Source organism: Pteropus medius, unplaced genomic scaffold, assembly GCF_902729225.1.
Source record: "Pteropus medius unplaced genomic scaffold, Ma_sr-lr_union100, whole genome shotgun sequence".
NCBI classification, from domain to species: Eukaryota; Metazoa; Chordata; class Mammalia; order Chiroptera; family Pteropodidae; genus Pteropus; species Pteropus medius.
In genome coordinates this window covers 240957-255231 of record NW_024346822.1, presented here as the reverse complement: position 1 = coordinate 255231, position 14275 = coordinate 240957, and the positions used below count along the sequence as shown (strand labels likewise).

Sequence of the window (14275 nt, the reverse complement as noted above, 5' to 3'; positions counted from 1 at the left end):
ATAGTGGCTGCACCAGTTTGCAATTCCACCAAAGTACTTGAGGGTTCTCTTTTTTTCACATCCTCTCCAACACTTGTTGTTTATTGATTTATTGATGATAGCCAGTCTTACAGATGTGAGATGATATTTCATTGTGATTTTAATTTGTGTTTCTGATTAGTGATGTTGAGTATCTTTTCATATGTCTATTGTCCATCTGTATGTCCTCTTTGGAGAAATTTCTTTTCAAGTCTTCTGCCCATTTTTGAATTGGATTGTTTGTTTTTCTTGGTGTTGAGGTCTATGAGTTCTTTATAACTTTTGAATATTAACCCCTCTTCAGATGAGTCTTTGGTGAATATCTTCTTCCATTCAGTAGGTTGTTTTTTTTTTTCATTTTATTGATGGCTTTCTTTGCTGTACAAAAACTTTTTCATTTGATGTAGTCCCATTTGTTTACTTTTGCTTTTGTTTCTCTTGCTCAAAGAGATATAGCAGAAAAAAATATTACTAAGAGCAATATCAGAGGTTACTGCCTATGTTTTCCTCTAGGAGTTTTATGGTTTCAGGTCTTACATTTAAGTCTTTAATCCATTTTGAGTCTATTCTGTTTTCCCAATGCTATTTAATAAATAGACTGTCTTTACATTATTGTATTTTCTTGCCTCTTTTGTCATAGATTAAATGACCAAATAGGTATGGATTTAGTTCTGGGCTCTCTTTTCTGTTCTATTGATCTCTGTGTTCAAGGACTTATTTTAATGGAAAAAGACTGGGTTTCCTTCATGTTTGAATATAGTAATAAAACAAGTTGACATAGTCCCCAATTGAGCACAGAGGACCAAGGCCTGTACCTGGTTGCTCATTCACAGTGCTGTGAAAGGTTGAACCAGATTGAGCTCTGTACAGTTCTAGGTAAGCCACCAACATTTTTGACATTAGAGATTTGATCAGGATTTCTACAGTGAAGCTAAAAGCAGAAGGATCTGAGGCTGGATTATATAGGTCTTTAAAAGTTCAAACCTTGTCTCTACTAACCACTATAATAAATTTAAGAACCAAGTAGAAATGCTAAACGCACCAATCCATTTCATACATGGAGATCTGGTTCCTTCTAAGCCAAGGGTTTCCTAATCATGGGTCCATGGAGGGACTGTAAATAGCACATGAATTCCTTGAAGGCTGGGTGGAAAACTGAGGATTTACATATCTGTGTGGGTTTCTAGATAGAGGTTTTATAACTTTTATGAGTTTCCCAAGTGTGGAAAGAAAAAGTTAACCACTCATAGAGAGGGCAGTTGATGCTTGAAGAATGGGTGAGCTCACCCAGAGAAAGTGGGGACAGAGGAAAGTCCCATGTGGAACACTAAAAAAATCAATAAAAGAACTGTAAGATAAGTCAGAAATTTTAACTAAATGATTCTCAAATCAGCATCACATGAAATGCAGATGATGTGATTGAATTTAATGATGGGAAGGTCATTTTTGTAGACTACTGACCTGGGGCTTATGGGTACACTTTATGAAGTACATAAACTATTTGAAATGGAATGTGAAATTTCCTGCGTATTTGTACATAAGCATATTTCTGGGGAAATTCCACAGAATCTTAGAGAGCTTCCTCGACACCCAAAAGGTTATAAACCATTTACTTAAACACTTAAGCTTCTGACAATGACAATGATTCAGATGCTTCTCATGACAATTTACATTTTCTTCTCTCTCTCTCTCTCTCTCTCTCTCTCTCTCCCTCTCATAAAGCAATATACAATATGGCAGTCCAATCTGAATATAAGAACAGAGAGAGCTCAAAGGGATGATTCCAAGATTAATTATCTTTTTGAAGTGAGATGTAGCAGATCTGCTCAGCATTTGAGTCAGGTTGTAGGCAGGAAACCTTGAGCTGACCACATAATTAGTATCGAATTCATTGAAGTATTTTGTCTTTGGTTGTATAAGACATTATAAATGAGGATGGCCATTGCCAGAAGGAAAACTACATGGACTATTTATCATTATGAAGCAGACAGGAGGAGTTGACTGACCTGGTGGGTTAATCCAAATTCTAAGCAATAATCTCATGACATGATAATTCAGTGAACAAGATTTAGACCGTACCTGTCTTCAGTATTTCTTTAAAACAATAATTTGAAATTAAATACTGAATACAATTAAATTTCTTCACTTGCTGAACTACTAGGGATTGATTTTATCTAGTTGTGCAGATGACATTTAGCCACCATCATTCCCAAGAATCACTTATGAGGACTGTGTTACTCTGTGACAATTCTTACCTTGCCTGGGCTTCTATCTTTTGTAAAGGAAGCTGTCCTTGGCATCAGTGGGAAGTCTCCAGGAACAGACTACACTCTCTGATAGGACTGCCTCAGAATAATGTTTTATTCAAATAGTGTATATTTAGCACTACGCTAAATACTTTTCATTTATTTGATTCTCACAAAACATTTATGATGTAGGTATTATCCCCATTTAATCCCACGATGAAACAGTCTTAGAGATGATAAAAAGTTGGCACGTAAACCTTTGTATACTGTTGGTGGGAATGTAAATTAGTATAGCTACTATGGAAAACAGTATAGAGGTTCCTCAGAAATTAAAAATAGAACTACCAGCAATCTTACTTCTGAATATATACCCAAAGAAAATAAAATGACTTTCTTGAAGAGATAATCTGCATGCTCATTTTCATTGTAATATTATTCACAATAGCTAAGATACACAAACATAGCCTTAAAAAAAGGAAATTCTGACATTGCAACAGCATAGATGAACCTGAAGGATATTACACTAAGTGAAATAAGCCAGACACACACAAAAAATTCATTCTATTATTTATATATGGAATCTAAGAGAAAGAAAAAGTCAAACTCATAGTAGCAGAGGGTAGAATGCTGATTATGGGTTGTTTGGCTTAAGTTCTCTTTGCCAAGTTACTCTAGTTAAATCATTAGGCAAGAGGTACAGAGGCTGGGACATAGGGGAAAAGGGAAGATTAAAAAAAAAAGGTAAGTAAATGGTGGTTGCCAGGGGCTTGGAGTAGGGAGTAGGGAGTCACAGGGAGTTGTTGTTTAATGGGTACATGGTTTCAGTTTTGCAAAATGAAAAGAGTTACAGAGATGGATGGTGATGACGGTTGTGTAACAATATGAATGTAATTAATACTACTTTAAAATGGTTAAGATAGTAAATGTTATGTTATATGTATTTTCCATGTTTAAAAATTAGAAATAAAAGAAAATCTGAAAAATAAAATAAACAAGTAGCCCATGATCATACATCTGTTTAAGAGGTAAAGTCAGTCATTAAAATGAGCTCAGTCTAATACAAATTCCATGTTCTTTCCACAAAACTATGCAGCCATTATAATCAAATCATGAAACTTAATTTATTTATAAAAATAACAATTCTTCGAAGGATACATCTTGGTCAACTTTATACCCTTATTGTTGCAAAACTGTAATGGCCTTGGAGAAAAAAATGGCATAGATGAGGGAAGCTTTGATCATCCCTCTTGCAACCAAATCACAGTTGTGACAGAAACAGGGCAAACGGCAAGGGAAGTCACCTGAGATCTAGATGAACAAGCCCTTCAACTAGGGAGAGAAGAAATCACCCTGCAATAGGAGGAGGTAGGACAGAGCCAGGATGTGAAGCTGTCCAGTCTCGAGCAGCTGAGTGGGACAGAGGCTACGATAGTGGCAAGCCACAGCTGCAGATGCCTTTTAAAACCACGAGCAGACTTTCATGGTGATGGACCTGCTTGCTCTGCACACCAGTGCCTGGTTGGCTGCATGGAGGCCACCAAGGCCTTACAGGGAGACACTGAGTTGTCAGAATGAGGGCCAGAGGCAAGGATCTCTCACAGACAGAAGTGCTGGCAGTATTCGTTGCTTCTTTGTTGAGCCCTCCCCGCTCCCAGTATGCTGACACAGTGCCGCCATAGCTGAGACATCATCAACTGGATAACAGAGATCACTCTGCCCAGAGGACTCCCTGAAACTCCACCTCCCCCAACTTGTGGCCCCACACAGCCACATCCAGGTATGTCCTCAGTTAACTTAGGTGCTCCTTGCTGAGCAGAGCCAAGACTCACACTAGTGGCAGCTGGCCTCAGATTCTGGTGTGGTTTCTTGAGGAAACTATATGCACAGCATCTGCAAATTGCTCGATGAATCTTAACAGGTGGCCCCAGAGAGACACAGGCTGGGGCTAAACTTCGCCTGCAGCTGAACCACTCTCAGGACTGTGCCACTGGATACCTACTAAACAAAGCCACACTAATAAGACCGGGAGACTTAGGAGCTTTACTTAGTACATAGAAACAGACACAGAAAGGCAGCCAAAATGGGAAGACAAAGAAGCAGAAACCATATGAGAGAACAGAACAGGATCCAGGAATAAAGGAGTCAAACAATCTAACATATGCAGAGTTCAAAACACTGGTTATAGAGATGCTCAATTAACTTGGGGGAAGTGCAGATGAATTCAATGAGAACTTTAACAAAGAAATAAAAAACATAAAAATCGAAATGGAAATTATAAGAGGGAACCAGTCAGAAATGAAGAACACATTATCTGAGGTGAATAGTATGCAAAACGGAATGTACAGAGTGGATAAAGAAGAGGATCAAACCATCAATATAGAGGATGAGAAAGCCAAGGACACTCAATCATAATGGCAGGAAAAAAGAAGTCAAGACTATAATAATAATTTAAGGAGCTTATGGGACACTATTAAATATAAAAATATCCATGTCATAGAAATACCTGAAGAAACACAAGATGTTGAAGAGCTACTTGAAGAAATAATGATGGAATACTTCCCTAACCTGATGAAGGAAATAGACATACAACCCCAGGAAGCTTAGAGAGTCCCAAGAAAGAGGAACCAAAACAGGCCCATACCAAGACACGTCATAATTAAAATGCCAAAGGTTAAACACCAAGATGGAATCTTAAAAGCAACAAAAGAAAAGCAGGTAGTTACCTACAAGGGAGCATCCATGACACTGGCAGCTGAGGGCTTGGCATAAAATAATCAACTTGATGAAAACCTAGGATCTAAAACGAAGAATAGTTTAACCAGCAAAGCTATCATTCAGAGTCAAAGGACAGATAAAGAATTTCCCAGACAAAAATAAGATAAAGGAATTCATCAACACCAAGCTAATATTAGAGGAAATTTTGGAGGGACTTCTTAAGAAAAAACATATATCAAAAACAGGAATAAATAATGGTAATAACTACATTCCTATCGACAAGTACCTCAAATAGGAAAGAATTAAATGTTCCAACCAAAAGATAGAATGGCTGAATGGATAAGAAAACAAGACCCCTACATATGATGTCTACAAGATGCTCACTTCAGATTACTGAATGAAATGGGTCGGATAGAGAAATAGAAAAATCGCAAGATTTCTCATATAAGTGGAATCTAAAGAACAAAATAAACAACGACAGCAACAAGAAAAGCAGTAATAAACTCACAGATACAGGGAATATTTTGAGGGCTACTAGATGGGAGGATGATTGGGGGATGAAAAAAGAGGCAAAGGGATTAAGAGGTACAAATGGATAGTTGCAGAATAGACATGGAGATATAGAGTGTAGCATGGGGAAGATGGTTAATAATGTTGTAATAAATATGTAAGGGGAGGAAGATACTAAATTTAGTGGGGTATTGCTTTGTGAGTTATGAAGATCTCTGATCACTATGCTGTACAACTGAAACTGGTATATTATTATTGTATGCCAACTATAACTGAAAAAACTCATTGAATTGTGCAATGTAAATATGAGTAACTAATTGTCTATTATATTTCAATAAAACTGGAAAAAAAAGAATATAAATTATGCATTAAAAAACTGTATGGGTCTTGACTTCAAGAATATCTTCACAGTCTATGGATCACTGTTTTGATTCTTCTCAGTAGTTCTTTGAAGGTGGGTTAATTTTTGGAAACTGGAAAAAATCTTTTTATGGCTTTAAATGTGATTAAGCTGGGTAATATAAGTTGAGTAGAAATAAGTTGTTTATAACATAACAAGTTTATTTCCTTACCTGGTTCATACACTGGCTCAGTACCTAAAGATTTTATGAATTAATGAGTAGATGGGTAAACAGACCGGAAGAATCACACTTTGACATTGAAAGTCAAGATTAGTTAGAAAATATACGTTTAGAAATACCTGTTTTCTTCATATTGTTCAGTTATTTAGTCAAACCATGTATCCCCTAGAAAGAGTTCACAAAGATCCATTGTATTAACTCAAAAGTAACACAGGTGGTCCTCTCAATAGTAAATTTCAATTTTATGTCTCATAATTCATTCTCAGACTAGCATCCTCACAAGAGACTTTTTTAAAAAAAATATATGTGCTGCCAAAGCGAGTATAAAATATTTTTTTTTATGCCTACAGCACCAGGTCTTCCTAGGTGGTCTCCCATCCAAGTATTAACTAGGCCCGACCCTGCTTAGCTTCCGCGATCAGACGGGATCAGGCTCGTTCAGGGTGGCATGTCCATAGACCAAGATAAATTTTTTAAACAGACTAACCATCAACCAGAAAGATTTATGACCACAATGTGCAGAGTGAATACATGAGAATAAATACAATTTAGGAAGAGTTCCTCATTTTATCTAAGAAGATAAGAACATCGGAATCTTTGCCTATTTTTATAACCTAATTTCTTTTTGTTAGAGTAAAACTTTTGGAAGAATCTGCTGGGAAATAAATTTATTTTTTTCATTGTCATCCAAATGCTTGACATGTAGACATATTACTTCTTGTTAATTTTAGAATCATCTGATTTTTAGAGAAGTGAGGAATCTGTAATTATACCATAAAAGATTCCGTACAGAGAGTTTTTTTATGCACCGTCATGCACAGAATGAGAGCGTATAGCCTTACTACTATAAAACAAATATTTGTAATATTCTCATATAGGCATTTTGAAAGAATCCGACTGATTACAGTTGAGTGTTTGGTTCTATTCACAGCATGCATTTCTTTCTCAATATATGGTTTCTACGGATTATCCACTTCTAACCACTTACCTTCAAGCTAACATTTCCCAGGCATCCTCCTTCCCAAATACCAGACTCATACCCAGTCATCTTTTGAACATTTACATCTGGATGTCCAGAGTTAAGACTCTTGTATACGGCTATGCAGACTGTGCAATACAACTTCAAAAGCGAGGGGAGCCATTTACATAGACTACCATGTAAATATTGCCTCTTGGAGTTGTACAACACAGCTACTTTGTCCACAGACAAGCATCCAAAAATAAACTTAACAAGTTCTTCTACCAAAATGAGTTTATTGTGCTGAATTCCATTTCCATCGAATTAACGACATTGTCTTTTCTCTCTCTGCTTCGAAGTTTGGAAGTCTTGTTGACAACACCACTTGTGCTCTATATTCAATCAATGGCTGAGCCAAATAGATTCTTACGTTCAAAGTGCCTATTAGGTCTGTCTTATGTTTTTCTTTCCTACTAGAAAAAAATAATTCCCTGGTCAATTCTTCATTGTTTAGAATGATACAATTGCACTTTTGAAGGCAATAAAGCAATAATGGTTTTACAGATCCAAGCCAAATCACTCATTTTACAGATGAAGTAACTGAAGCCAAGGAAAATTAAATAACTTGCTGAATGTTGCATGTGCAACTAACTTGGTGACAGAAATGAGATTAAAATAGGTATCTCCTTGTTCTCGTACCCCCAATCTTTTCACTATAACATGATTATCCCTTTTTTCACCTGGCCATATCATTTATCTTCTGTTTCTCCCCCACTTCAATCCATCCTACACTCTATGGCCAGATTAATCCATGTAAAATGTTATCTTTCTCAAAATATTTTATTGTTCTACCTTGTTTTGTAAAGTAAGCATGAATTCCTCTTTCAATGACACAATATGGATGCAATCTACCTTTCTAATATAGTTTAAAAACAGAAAATATATCAATGTAATTCTCCACTTTAATGAAGGAGAAAAATTATGTTTATTTGAAGCATTTCAGAATAATATTTGCTAAGCTTCAATATTTATATATATAAAAGATAACCAACTAAACTCAATAATTTTTCTCAGAGAAATGAAAATTTATTTCATTTTCACACAAAAACCTGTGCACTAATATTTAAAGCAGCTTTCTTAATAATAACTAAAAACTGATATAAATCCAGATGTCCTTCAATAGGTGAATGGTTAAATAAACTGTGGTACATCCATACAATGAGATGACGCTCAGCAATAAAAAGTAATACTATTGATTCTTGCAACAATCTGGATGAATTCCGGGGGAATTACATTGAGTGAAAAAGTAAATCCAAAATATCACATACTGTATGATTCCATTTAAATAATATCACTAAGGTAACAAAATTAGAAATGGAGAACAAATTAGTGATTGCTAGGGATTAGAGTGAAGGATATGGATGTGGCTATAAAGGGGTACCATGATGGAGCTCTGGGAAAAGTTCTGTATCTTGACTAAGGTGGTGGTCGTGTAAATCTATACATGTGATAAAGTTACATAGGACTACACACATGCATGTGCACATATAAACACACACACACACAAAGGAGTACATGAAAAATTGGTGGAATTTGAATAATCTCTGTGGGTTGTACCATTATCAATATCCTGGTTTGATATTGTACTTTAGTTATACAGAATGATACCACTGGGAGAAAGTGGATAACGGGTACACAGACAGGAATTCCCTGTACATTTTTTTTTGCAACTTTTTGTCAAAGTATAATTATTTCCAAATAAGAATCTTAAAAGTATTAAAATTGATTTTAAGCAAAAAAGGTCTGACTTGTTGACATCCTTTGGTTTTAATCCTTAAAAGTTGAATCCTGCTCAGTGTGAGGAAAGTTTAGCTCAGAAGGTGATTTAATGCCATATTGCCAATTAATGTGCAAGTAGTTAGAGCTTCCTCAAAGATAGAAAGAGCAGACACTGACAGAAGAGTTCAGTGGACAGTAGAATAAAACTAGTCAAGTAAACCAGAAGAATCCGTCATCCCTGAGAGGATGCTGACTCAAGTATGAAGATACTCAGTTAATAAAAAGAAACAAATAAGGACCAAAAGAGATAATTGCAAAAAATTAGGGCTTAATAAAAAAGGTACTTAATAATGCCTCATGATAGCATTTCATTAAAATTCTGCCTTTGCAGTCGGACCAACCAAGCTTTGAGTACCAACTTTCCATCATTCTTTGGATAATGTATTAAAATTTAACTTCTCTTGAGCCTTTGTTTCCTCATAGATAAAATGAAGATTAATAATAGTATTTATTTCTTAGGGGTGGCTCTGAAAATAAAAAGGAACAATATATTTAAAATGCATAGCATAGTTTCTGAACCATAAGCACTAAGTAAAATATATTATTAAGCTATTAGTCTTCTGTAAAAAATAAAAAGAAAAAAAGAAAAAAAGGAAGGAAACAAGAAACAGAAAACTAAAAATAAAAGGAAAATTTCTTAACATATTAAAGGTTATACATTTTTAAATATATATTTTTTCAATTAAAGTTGTTATACAATATTATATTAGTTTCAGGTGTACAACATATTAGACACTTCTTTAATTTACAAGGTGATCCCCCAATAAATCTAGTACCCATATGATACCTTAAATAGTTATTACAATATTATTTACTACATCCCCTATTCTATACTTTACATCCTCATGACTATTTTATAACTACCAGTTTGTACTTCTTAATCCCTTCCACTTTTCACTCACCTCTCCAAGCTCCCACCCATCTGGCAGCCATCAAATTCTCTCTCTATCGATTACATTGTTTCTGTTTTGTTTGCTCACTTATTTTGCTTTTTAAATTCCACATATAAGTGAAATCCTTTAGTATTTGTCTTTTTCTGTCTGACTTATTTGACTTAACATAATATCCTCTAGGTCCATTCATGTTGTTGTAGATGGCAAGATTTGGATGGCTGTCTCTTTACCTTGTTGACAATTTATTTTGCTGAGCAGAAGGTTTTCAGTTTGATGTAGTCCCATTCATTTACTTTTGCTTTTACTTCTCTTGCTTTTGAGGTCAAATTCATAAAATATTCTTTAAGTCCAAGGTCCTTGAGTTTAGTTCTAATATTTTCTTCTATGCATTTTATTGTTTCAGGTCTTAAATTTAGGTCCTTAATCCATTGTGAGTTAATTTTAGTGTGTAGTGATATACAACAGTCTAGTTTCATTCTTTTCCAGGTGGCCATCCAGTTTTCCCAGCACCATTTATTAAAGTGGCTTTCCTTTTTCCACTGTATGTTTTTGGCACTTTTGTTGAAAATTATTTGCCCATATATATATATGGGTTTACTTCTGGACTCTCGATTGTGTTCCACTGGCTTGTGTGTCTGTTTTGCTGCCAATACCACACCATTTTGATTACTGTCGGTTTGGTATAATTTGAAGTGGGGCAGAGTGATGCTTCCAGCCTCATTCTTTTTTCTCAGCATGGCTTTGGCAATTCAGGGTCTATTATGTTTCCATACAATTCCATTTTTTTGTTCTATTTCTTTAAAAATGCCGATGGGATTTTTATGGGGATTGCATTAAATCTATATAATGCTTTAGGTAATAAGGTCTTTTTAACTATGGTGATTCTTCCAATCCAATAACACAAAATGTCTTTCCATTTATTTATATCATCTTCGATTTCTTTTAATAGAGTCTTATAGTTTTCATTTTATAGGTCCTTCAACTGTTTCATTAAATTTATTACTAGGTATTTTATTTTATTTTTTTTTGTTGCAATTGAAAAAGGAATTATTTATTCCAATTCTTTTTCTGACACTTCATTATTAGAGTATAGGGACGCTATGGATTTTTGAACGTTGATTTTGTGTCCAGAGCCTTTACTGTACTTGCTTCCTGTTTCTAGTAGTGTTCTTGTGGAGTCTTTAGGATTTTCTATATAGAGAATCATGTCATCCGCAAATAGTGACAGTTTGACTTCTTTATTTCCTATTTGGATGCCTTTTATATCTTTCTCTTGTCTGATTGCACTCACTAGGACCTCCAATGTTATATTGAATAACAGTGGTGATAGTGGACAGCCTTGCTTTGTTCTTGCTCTTAAAGGGATGGATTTTAGTTTTTTACCATTAAGTATAATGTTGGCTGAGGGTTTGTCATAGATGACCTTTATTATATTAAGGTATTTTCCTTCTATACCGATTTCGTTAAGTGTTTTGATCATAAATGGATGCTGTATCTTGTCGAAGGCTTTTTCTGCATCTATTGATATGATCATATGATTCTTATTTTTTAATTTGTTTATGTGATGTATCGCATTGATCAATTTGCACATGTTGATCCATCTCTGTGCCTCTGGGATGAAGACCACTGGATCGTGGTGTGTAATCTTCTTAATATGTCGCTGTATTCGGTTCGCTAATATCTTACTTAGGATTTTTGCATCTGTGTTCATGAGAGATATTGGTCTGTAGTTTTCTTTTTTTGCGTTATCTTTACCAGGCTTTGGTATCAGGGTAATATTGGCCTTATAGAATGAGTTGGGAAGTTTGAGTCCTCTTAGATTTTTTTGGAAGAGTTTGAGGAGAATGGTATTAAATAAATCTTCTTTGAATGTTTGGTAGAATTCACTGTTGAAGCCATCTGGTCCTGGACTTTTATGTTTTGGTAGGTTTTTGATGATTGTTTCTATTTCCATAATGCTGACCAGACTGCTGAGATTTTCCAGATCTTCTTGATTCAGTCTAGGAAGGTTGTATTTTTCTAAGTACTGGTCCATTTCTTCTAGGTTATTCAATTTGGTATTATGTACTTTTTTATAGTATTCTTGTATGATCCTTTCTGCAATGATGTAATTTTCCCTCCTTCATCCCTGATTTTGTTTATTTGTGTCCTTTCTCTTTTTTCTTTAGTGAGTCTAACCAGGGGTTTGTCAATTTTATTATCCTTCTCAAAGAACCAGCTCTTTGTTGCATTTATTTTTTTAGCATTTTTTTGTTTTCCATTTCATTTATTTATATTCTAATTTGTATTATTTCTTTCCTTCTGCTGACTTTATGCTTCATTTCTTCTTCCTGTTCTAGTTTTAAGATGAAGCATTAGATTGTGTCTCTGGGCTCATTACTGATTTGGAGATAAGCCTGTAATGATATGAACTTTCCTCTTATGACTGCTTTTGCCATGTCCCAAAAGTTTTGATATGTTGTACTATCATTATGATTCGTTTCTATGTATCTCTTGATCTCTTTTTTTTATTTCTTCTGTGACCCAGTTATTCTTCAGTAACATGTTGTTTAATCTCCATGTGTTTGTGGTTCTTTCTGATTTCTTTTTGCAGTCGATCTCTAGCTTCAAAGCATTATGATCAGAGAATGTGGTTGGCATGATTTCAAAACTCTTATATTTATTGAGGCTATCTCTGTGTCCCAACATGTTGTCAATTCTTGGAATGTTCCATGTGCAGTACAGAAGAATGTAGAAGCAGTTGTTTTTGGATGGAAGGCTCTGTAAATGTCAACTATGGCCAGTGGGCTAATGTGTCATTTAAGGATGTTATTTCCTTATTGATTTTCTGTTTGGATGATCTGTCTATATCTGACAGTGGGTTATTTAGGTCTCCTACTATGATAGAGTTTTGGTCTGTTTCTCCCTTTAGTTCTGCTAGTAATTGCTTTATATATTTTGTGGCTCCCTGATTGGGAGCATAGATATTAATAAGTATTATGTCTTCTTGGTGCATGATTCTCTTTATCATTGTAAAGTATCCTTTTTTACTTTTTATTTTGAAGTCTATTTTGTCTGATATTAGTACTGCTACTCACAATTTTCTCTGAATGTCATTTACTTGAATATCATTTTCTCCGCTTTCAATGAGTCTACGTTTGTCTTTGGAGCTGAGATGTGTCTCCTGGAGGCAGCATATGGTTGGGTTTTGATTTTTGATCCAATCTACAATTCCGCGCCTTTTTATTGGTGAGTTTGGTCTATTTATATTTAGGGTGATTATTGAAATATGAGGTCTCCTTATAGTCATTTTATCTTTTGCTTTCTGGTAGTTCGGTGTTTTTATTGCTTTCTTGTACTTGTGTTTCCGTTTACTTTATTTTGGTTGTCTTTTGTGGATTTTGACTCTAGTTGTTTTTGTTTTATGATATATACTTTGGTTCTGAACCTTTGATGTGTGGTTACCATTACGAATATGAAAAGGATAGTATATATATTTTGTATGTATATATATATATATATATATACACACACAGCCGTGCATTTTCTTCTGCACATGCCTTATCTCCATTCCCCTTTGCGAATTTGGATCTTTGAATCCCCCCCTTTTCAGTCATTGCTATCTCAATTTGTCCCTATGTATGCTGAACTTTCATTACTATCTTTCTATAGCAATTCTCTTCTTATTATTTAAGCTTGTAATGCCCTGTTCTTAGTAAAAGTTGCACTCCTCTGCTTCTATTTGCCTGATAGTCACTTTACTTCTAATTATGTACATATTTTTTTGTCATGTTGTTTTAGGTGAACTGACCCCTTTCAGTATTTCCTGTAGTATAGGCTTTGTAGTGGAGAATCCTCTCCGTTTTTGTATGTCTGAAAAGGTCTTAATTTCTCCTTCATATCTAAAAGAAAGCTTAGCTGGATACATTAATCCAGGCTGTTAGTTCCTTTCAGTAGTAGTTAAAATATTTGATTCCTTTCCGTTCTGACTTGCAACGTTTTCACTAAGAAGACCGAGGATAATCTAATGGGTTTACCTTTATAAGTTACCGTAATTTTCTCCCTGGCTAACTTGAGAATTTTACCTTCATCATTGATTTTTGATAATTTTAATACAATGTGTCTTGGTGAAGGCCTTTTTAGGTTGAGATAATTGGGCGTTCTGTTGTCTTCTTGAATTCCAAGCTCCAGCTCATTCCTTAGATTTAGGAAATTCTTGTCAACTATTTGTCTGAAAATGCTTTCTAGTCCCTGTTCCTTTTCCTCACCTTCAATAGTGCCCTTTATTCTTATGTTTTCTCTCCTGATGGTATCAGCTAGTTCTTGAATTTCTCTTTCATTATTTTTCATTCTTTGGTTTCTCTCTTCTTCCTTCTGATTTATTTCTAGATTTCTGTCTTTGATATCATTGATCCTTTCCTCTATTTGGTCGACTCTATTTTCCAAGCTTGCTATTTCATTTTTCAACTCTTGCAGTGTGTTCTTTATCTCCAGAAGTTCTATTTGGTTCCTTTTAAGGGTTTCAATCGCCTTTCT

The 14275-nt window shown here is 34.9% G+C and overlaps 1 pseudogene; it reads right to left on the bottom strand.

Moving 5' to 3' along the window:
• Positions 1–6411: 6411 nt before the first annotated feature.
• LOC120613998 (uncharacterized) lies at positions 6412–6530 on the bottom strand (annotated as a pseudogene).
• Positions 6531–14275: the final 7745 nt, after the last annotated feature.